This window comes from Mustela nigripes, chromosome 8, assembly GCF_022355385.1.
Source record: "Mustela nigripes isolate SB6536 chromosome 8, MUSNIG.SB6536, whole genome shotgun sequence".
NCBI classification, from domain to species: Eukaryota; Metazoa; Chordata; class Mammalia; order Carnivora; family Mustelidae; genus Mustela; species Mustela nigripes.
Genome location: NC_081564.1, coordinates 45,207,182 through 45,216,209, shown reverse-complemented (window position 1 = coordinate 45,216,209; position 9,028 = coordinate 45,207,182). Strand labels below are relative to the sequence as shown.

General features: G+C 37.2%; 1 protein-coding gene across 4 annotated transcripts in view; it reads left to right on the top strand.

Annotated features, from left to right (window-relative positions):
• OSBPL1A (oxysterol binding protein like 1A) overlaps nucleotides 1-9,028 on the top strand; it is a 225,060-nt gene that overhangs the window by 103,910 nt on the left and 112,122 nt on the right. The gene's annotated exons all lie outside the window — the stretch shown is intronic.

Sequence of the window (9,028 nt, the reverse complement as noted above, 5' to 3'; positions counted from 1 at the left end):
GGGCGGCCAGATGAGATCTAGGGATGTGAGTAGATCCAAGAATAGTTGGACTCCTTAGTGTGGAGTGGAGTGCGGCCGCGGGCGAGTGGGGAGGGGTGCGTGAAGCGGGGGGGACCCTTCTCTTCCAGCCTGGCCAGGGTCTTTCTGCCGGCACGGTGCTTGCGTCGGGTTCCCACCAGAAGAGCCACTGAGGGGAAGAGACTGGACAGGTTTTTTTGTTTTGTTTTTGTTTTTCTTCGGCTAAATATTGGTAGTAGGTCAAGTGGGGCCGGAGTGGGAGGAGTAAGGCAGTGAAAGACGTTATTGTCCTAAATAACCTTCCAAGTTAGTGATTTTTTGCATGTCTCTGCTCTGGCTGACATTGAGATGAACTTACCATCCGCTGTTCCGAGGCCGCTAAAATTCCAAGGAAATGCACGAGTGGATTAAAGAGAGAAAGGGAAATTATACTGGGGCTGGGGAGTGGGGAGGGAGGTAGCTTTGAACTTTGTTTTGATTAAGGATTTTTGATTACTCATAGGCTTTCTTTGTAGCCTAAACCAGTGAGAATCACGTTCCCCAGCACTCAGAGCATGTGGCTAGTTGTTTTGTGTTTTTTTGTTGTGCTGGTTTTTTCTGGATTTGGAGGGAGGGTAGTAGGAAAGCAAAGATGCCAGGGAAGAGCTCAGTACAGCGTTTGAGAGTTGTTAAAGCTATTAAAAGTTTCTCAATTTTAATTAGATTCAAAGACAGAATGAAAGCATTTTGATTTAAAGACATAGGGTAATTTTAGCAGGAATCTTTTTACAAGAGAAAAAAATGCTTGAAATGCGTGTTGGTGGAGGAATGTGTAGGCTAGAATATGGGTATCTAAGTGTAAATTTTCTTCTCAGTTTGAGGGCACACCGAAGTTAATCTCTGGTCCAGATAATATTTTATTTCAACCATGAAGCTGATGACTTTGGTAGGTTAGCTCGGTTTTGATTGAGTAGATATTTAATCTGAACATGATGACCGGGGAGCTTTATCAGCCTTTGTTCTAGTACTACTTTTACTAGACTGGGATCTTAAAGGAATTTTGTTTCACTGTGAATATGATTTCAGGACTCTAGTCTCCCCTATTTAGAACCTCTGTAAAGGTTAATTTCAGGGATTTTCTTTGAGGGTCAGTGTGACCCACATAATTTCTGTACTCCCAGTTGTACACCTTGCAGAATGAGGGAAAATTTAAAAGTTCATTAGATTTTCCATAATAAAAGCACATGGGTGTGCTACAGGGTAGTATATAAATAAAGCCAAACACGTTTAGAATACTGTACATAAAATAATCGTATAAAATAATTATGTAATAGCATGCTCTAAGCTATGTGAACAGTTTATAACATTTGCCATCTATGTTCTTTAAAAAGCTTTTATAAATTTATTTGTATCTTGGTATTCAAATATATAATTGTGTTTATAAGCTCTGTGAGAATTATAAGAATTTTTAATTCCTTTAAAAAATTGAAATTTAGGGACATCTGGGTGGCTCAGTCGGTTAAGCCAATGCCTTCTGCTCAGGTCACGATCCCAATGTCCTAGCGTCGAGTCCCCCATTGGGCTCTTGCTCGGCAGGGAACCTGCTTCTCCCTCTGCCTCTGCCTGCCTGTGCTCTCTCTCTGACAAATAAATAAAATCTTTTAAAAAAAAATTGAAATTTAGATTTTTTTTACTTGGTCCACATTATTCTACATTATTCCTAAACTTTTAGTTTGTAGTAAAGTCAGGAAATATATTGCAAATTAACCTGGAAGCAGGAAGGACACAAGTTAAATGTTTTTAATGTTTTTAATGTATTTAATAGGAAGTTTATGTAGCATGAAGCTACATAAGGTTTTCATTTTGATAATTTGTGAGGCGAACGTGATAACCACTACACTACGGAAACTGACCCATTTTGAAAAGTATTTGAACAAAAATACATAGGGTTGTAATTATTTCAGCAATATGAAAGGGAGAGGGAGTGTGTGTGTGTGTGTGTGTGTGTGTGTGTCTTTGTGTCTTATTAGCCTTGTCATGCTTGGTATGGACCCAGGATCTTTTCCTAAGTTTTTGCATCACAGTAGTACCAAGCCTGTAACCTGCCTGCAATTATATTTGTCTTATATTTCTATTAGAGAGTGCAGTGCCTGCTTTATATTCTGTCTGATGAATTTCAAATGAGGTATAGCAGATACAATTTTCTTCTCATTTTAATGTAAGAGTGGTAAGGATATAACTCTTATACATTTTTATAATGGTCCACCATTGATTTGATATCTGTTATTTTATGTCACATGTTTTCCTTAATGCAGTATTTACAGAGTGTTTACCTTGTCAGATACCTTGCTAAACTGGTCAAGGCTAGATGAATAGAAGAAGGGTTTTCTTAAAAGGTTTTATCAAATATCCCCAAAGAATTTGAATATTATCTTGGGCTGTTAGAATCACTGAAAGATTTTAATCGGGAGACATTTAATCAGATTTGATCCTTATGAGAAGGATTAGAGGAAAGCCTCAAAACATGGTGACCAGGTGCAGGAATTCAAGAGAAAGATAATCAGAGTCTGAACCAAGTTGTTGGCTCCCAAAAGGAAAGGAAGATACAGAGCAGACAGACTTCAAAGATAACTTGTTAGGAGCTGATAATAGTTGGATTTAGGAATGAAGAAGATGGAGTTGTAGATGACCCCCACACTTATGGCATATACATCACTGTATGGAAGGTGACTGAAGAAGGGAGTAAAGGGAGTGGGGGAAGAATGAGTTCACCTTTGGACATGATGACATCCAAGTAAGGGTGTCCTTATTCATCCAATAAAAATTTATGAATTATTAGTATTGGAAGTCACCTGAATAAGCAGGTGACTTGAATAAAGAATATCACATATGAGACCTATAGCTTGAAAAAGTTTGAAATCAAAGGATTGAATACTGATATTAAAAGGCAAGTGGGAGCAAAGGAAGCCAGTGGACAGCACTGAGAAGCAGCAGCCAGAGAGGCAGGAAAAGTCCAGAATATTGGAGGCCATCGGGGACAGTCAGGTAAAGAAGTTGAGGTAACAACTTTAATGTGTTCATTATGGTCTTGGATAAAGGAAGCATGACCTAGGAAGAAGCTAGATGGTAATGAGCAGCAGAGTACATTGGAAGAGAGAAAGTAGAAATAATGAAGATAGACTGATTTGGTTTCTATAGATAGTTATAATCTATGAACAATTAGAGTTTTACTCCTTTCTTTCAATTCTTACATCTCATTTATTTTTCATGTTCCTAATGTACTGGCCAGGGCCCTCAGAACAATGCTGAATAGAAGCTGAGATGGGGGAACTCCATCCGTGGTTTTGAAAAAAAGACACACTTCTAACGACACATTATTAAGTGTGATAGTTAGTAAATACCATTTATCAGATAAATGTTCTTTTTCATTCTTATATTGTTGAGGGTTTTTTTTTCAATCATGAAAGGGTGCTGCATTTTCTTAAATTCTTTCTGTATTTTGTAAGAGAATCATAGGCTTTTCTTTATGAAGGTAGCAAATTATGTATTTTTTAAATTATATTTTTAGACTTTTTCTAATGATAAGCTATCTTTCTGTACCTGGGATAAACCTAATTTGGTCATTATATATTATCTTTAACATTCTCCTTGATTTGGTTTCTTTTGGATTTTAGTATCGTTTATGAATGAGATTGGCTGATAATTTTTTTCTTTTTTCTTTTTTTTTTTTTGTTCTGTCCTCATCAGGGTTTACTATCCAGGTTATGCTGGCTTCATAAAATGAGTTTGGAAGTATTCTCTCTTTTGCTGTTCCCTGGAAGAGCAAATTAAAATGGTCTCTTCCTCCTTATAAAAATCATCCTCCTGAGATTTTTAAAAAACTATTAAGTAGACATAGTTATGGTCATAGGACTATTTTAGTTTTCTCTTTCTTTTGGGGTCAATTATGACAAGTTATGACAGGTTCCAGGAATTTATTCTTTTCATTTAAAGTTAACAGAATTTATTGTTATAAGGTTGTCTTTTATTATCTTCTTTATTTATTTTGGATCTGTAATTAAATATTTTTTTCCTAATGTTTTCCACTTTTTCCCCTAATATTTATCTGGATAGTTCTAATAAATTTCTCCTTAAAAATCAGTCTCAGTAAGTCTTTGATTGTTTTTCAGAGAACTCTCTTTAGCTGTTATTTGTTGCATCTTTTTCTTTTAAATTAATTTTTATGGTTACGTCTATCACTTTTCTTTATTTTTTTCCCTAGTATCTATATATTTATTATCCTCTGTCTCGTGGAAGTGGTTATTTTAAAAAATAATGGTCTTTTCCAGATTTCAAGTTGTATGTTTCATAATTCTAGTATTTTATAATTTAGGGACTATATTCCTGCCAGTTTATCTGTTACTTGATTTTATAGACTCTAACAATGTATTTCTTAGACTTCAGCTTTCCAGACTGAAGACTTGCTAACATATGTAGAGTACTTCCCTTCTAATACTTAAAACATGTGAAACTTTTGCCCAGGTTTTAACTACTTTCCATTTTTTTTTCTCTTACATGACTCCTTATTTTCATTGGTTGGCAATTCTATTTCTCTTCCCAACTTGCTTCTCACCTTCTTTGTTTTTCCTTCATCCTCATAACTTCTTTTTGCCTCTCGACAGTCTGCGCAGTGGAAGAATGATCATCATTCCCTAGCCTTCTCTCTTTTTTCAACTGTCTTTCCAGTTTTCTACCCCCATACTTGGAGGATTTTTTGGTGTTCTGTTCAGCGTATTCCATCTTGCTCTTTCCTTCTCCTCACAGCCTTGGCTCCAGCACCAAAGAAGATAAAACAAATAATCTGTATCTGATTTTCTTTTGATGCTCCGGGGTTCACGCTTATTAGCACATGATCGTTGTTATTCCTCACACACGCAGTCTATCCAGCTGCTGCTGATGAAGTCTGGGCACTTTGGGCAAAAGCCTAGCAAGACAACACAGATGGTGGAATAGGGATCTGCTCTTATTTAGAAACCTGAGGCTCAAATGCCAGTATTAGTGACTCTCTTCTTGCTGTATGACTCTGGGTAGCTTATTCCAAGTCCTCGTGTTCTTCCCCTGTAACACAGAATTATTAACACAGCCCCCTTCCCTCTACTTCAGGAGTTGCTGTGAGACTTAAATAAGGATAATCCATGAGCTTTATAAGAGGCAGTCTTCCCACGCTTTATTTTCAGAAAAATATCTTGAATATTTGATTTTGTGCTTAATTCGGGGCAGAGAAGTGGAGAAGTGGAGCAAAAGTGGCTTGTGGCATGGGGTGCTAGATCAAAAAAACCCTGCTGGGAGACAGTAGGTGTCCAAGGAATGAGAGGAAGCATAGAAGATGTGCTCAGTGGTTGAGATTTGGGGAGGTGTCTGTCCTCTGGTCAACGGGAACTGGAGATATAGACATGTCGTTAAACCTGGTGGCTGGATACTGTCCTTTAGAGACATCATTACCTATTTCTTGTTTGCTATATTCAGGATACGGCCTTTTTGAGCTAATGTGAGAAATCACCCTTCACCTACAATAATGTTTCTACAAAGGAGATTTTGTTGTTGTTAATTAAAAATTAAGTTTGTCAACTCTCCTTAGTAAAATGTGGTACTTGGGGTAGAAATGATTTAGTTTTTAATATTTTCCTCATTTACTTTTGTTGTTGAAGTTTGTGTTATGGATTAGTTGTTTAAAATCCTAGAGTCATGGACTCAATCTTAGATTTTAAAGCATCTAATCTGCTGATCCTCAAAGATGTCACTGGGGTCTGGGGCAGGTACATATGATGTATGCTCTACAGAAGACAGACACAAGTAAAAGCACCTCCTTATTCACTAAGGTACCTTCGTAAAACATAGTTTGAAATGGTGACATAATTGGTCTGTTCACCTTTGTATTACAGATGAGGAGAGTAAGGCCTGGAGAGAGAGACAGCTACTTCCCCAAGTCTACATAGCTAAGTGGGTGGGAGCTGCACTTAGAGCTAAATTCAGTATTCTGCGTCCAATCTAGTTAGAAAGAACAGCCTCACTGTATCACATACAGCCTGAATTAGGAAAATTCATGCATTAGAGAAGAGAGTCTACCTTGTTTCAAAGCTGATGTGGCCATCTACTAGCTAATATCTCAATTTGACAAAAGGATACTAGCTTTAGAAATAAGCAGATGGCCAAGAATATTGCAATGTCTTCAGATTTTGCACAGAATACCTGTATTCCAGGCTCTCAGCAGGAAATGCTGTCTTTTTGTGAAAACTGTACTTGAAAGGTTACATTTTTAGAAAATACTGAATTCATCCATTCCTCTGGATAATCTGTATTTTATCCTAAAATTAGACTATCAGAATGCTATCGCCTGGGATATACTTTCTTTATTTTTCTGAAAAATAGCCCTTGCTGAGTTGTAAATTGGAATTACAACCTCAATTTCTACTGAGGAGCATCCCCCCCCCACCAAAAAAATAGCTTTAATGAAATTATTGATTATTTTGTCCTTGAATACTCTTAATCCCCTATACATAACCCTGCAAAAAAAAAAAAAAAAATTAGAGCTAAGAGCAAAGAGGGAGTTTGTTTTCCCTAAAGAACTGATAATTTTTTTTTCCTTGTGGACAATTAAAAGGGCATAATTATATTTCTCTTTCTGTTTTGGCCTTGAGAGAATTCAGAGCCAGATTGGTGGCTTGTCCATGGTATCTGTGTAGGCTCCATCGCTTGGAGGTCCTACACTACTTGCCCGGTCAGTAACTGTATTTTCATAGCCTTCCAAGTTGAAAATCACTGGATTACAGCATTCTCTTGTGAATTACTTGAATGTGATTGTGCCCCAAAGTCCATTCATGTATGATGATTCTATTTTAGGATTTTTCTGCAAGTAGTAAACACTAAATAAATGGTTGTTACAGTGTTAAAAACAGATTTGTACTTTATACTGTGGTTTTACTTTATGTTGAGATATATGCATTTTGATATTAATTGACTTTATAATAGATAACTTCAGGATCTAAGTTAAAGTATATGGCAAATGTTATAATTGGACCCCCCCCCCTTTTTTTTCCCATACTAAGGCAAATCAAACTCTATGTATATTTGGCCAGTTGAAAAAAAAAGTTTTCCTTCTTATTTTTATTTGTGGTAAAATACAGAGAGCATAAAATTTATCATTGCTGTATAAACGCATAGTTTAGAGGCATTAGGTACCTTCTCAGTGTTGTGCAGCCATTGTCACCATCATCTCCAGAACTTTCTTCATCTTGTAGTTTCCGCTCTTAGTTTCATATAAACTAAAATTCTATACCCATTAAACAATAATTCCTCATTCCCATCTTCCCCCCAGCCCTTGGCAGCCACGATTCAACTTGCTGTCTCCATGAGTTTGACTACTTTAGGAACCTCCCGCAGATGGAATTACTCAATATCTGTCATTTTGTGCCTGGTGTTCTTCTCACTTACCATAAAGCCTTCAGGGTTCATCCATATTGTATAGCAGGTGTCAGATTTGCTTTCTTTTTAACGCTGAGTGATATTCCATTTTGTGTATATTTTCCTCCGCATTTTCCTTCACCACCCATCATCGATGTTGCACTTGTGCTGATTCTGCCTTTTATCTGCTGTGAATAGTGTAGCTATCAACAGGAGTGTACAGGTACGTTTTGGTGCCTCTACTTTCAGTTCCTGTGATTAGGGACTCAAAAGTGGAATTTCTGGATCAATGATAGTTGTCTTATTCATTTTTTGAGGACTTGCCGTACTACTGTTCCTAACACCATTTTCAGATTTCTACCAACAGCGCATAAGGATATTACTTGTTCTATAGCCTACCCAATACTTGTTTTCTCTTGCCATTGTTTCCATATAGTAGTCATCCCAATAGGTGTGAAATGTGGAAAAAATTTTTTCAGTAAGTAGAGTTAATCACTTTTTTTTTTTTTAAGATTTTATTTTATTTATCTGACAGAGAGAGATCACAAGTAGGCAGAGAGGCAGAGAGAGAGAGAGGGAAGCAGGCTCCCCGCTGAGCAGAGAGCCCGATGCGGGACTCGATCCCAGGACCCTGAGATCATGACCTGAGCCGAAGGTAGCGGCTTAACCCACTGAGCCACCCAGGCGCCCCGAGTTAATCACTTTTGATCCAAAGGTCAACCCCAGGTTTGACAGACTGTCTTTTCCCACATTGTCCCATAATTGCCCTGCAGAGCCATGATTTTCCTTTATTTTTCAAACCATTCAAAAGTTGCCCTTGTTGAAGTGTGGTGGAAGGCACACACCCCTGTCTCCCATGTGTCCCCTTCTTTTTTCCCTCCAGTTAGTGAAAAAGCAGCTGCACAAAACAAGGATGATTCTTGGTTTCCGTGGACTTAAGACTTGGCTTAGGTCTAAATGTCCATATTCCACTTTTATTTTATCTTTCTGTACTTTAGATAGCAAATGTTTCCTTTCCATTGTGCTTTGAAAGATCATTGCTTAATGGATCTTTTTATCTTGTCTACAGAGTCAGCATAGGAAAATGAAAGTTAAGATATATTTGAATCACCACAGATATAAAATATGAAACAAGGAAATTGATATACTTAAGAAAAGTCAAGCCTACCTTCGCTCGTCCATAGGAACTAATAAAGTAAAATATCAAAACCAGAAAATGATTAACCTGAGCATTTGAATTGAACAGGGAATTTAGTATATTCTATAGGGAAATTATTTGATAGTTAGCTATATTTAGGAGGACAAAATTTCTATAAACCTTGAAGTCAAGGGAAAATTTTAAAATAAGATAGAAAATTGGGGGAAAATGTAACCATGAAAGGATCTTAGAGGGTCATCAAATTTTCCTCCATTTGTAAGAATCCTCTCTTCAGCTTCCTGCCCAGCTAGACAGTCATTTTATGTGCTCATGAACTTTGTCATCAGTGGATAGACAGGCAGTGTACTCTAGTCCTTACGAGCTTGATGCCTGAATCACACAGACCTGGGTTTGAATACCAGCTCTGTCACTTAATAGTTATGTGATCCTAGG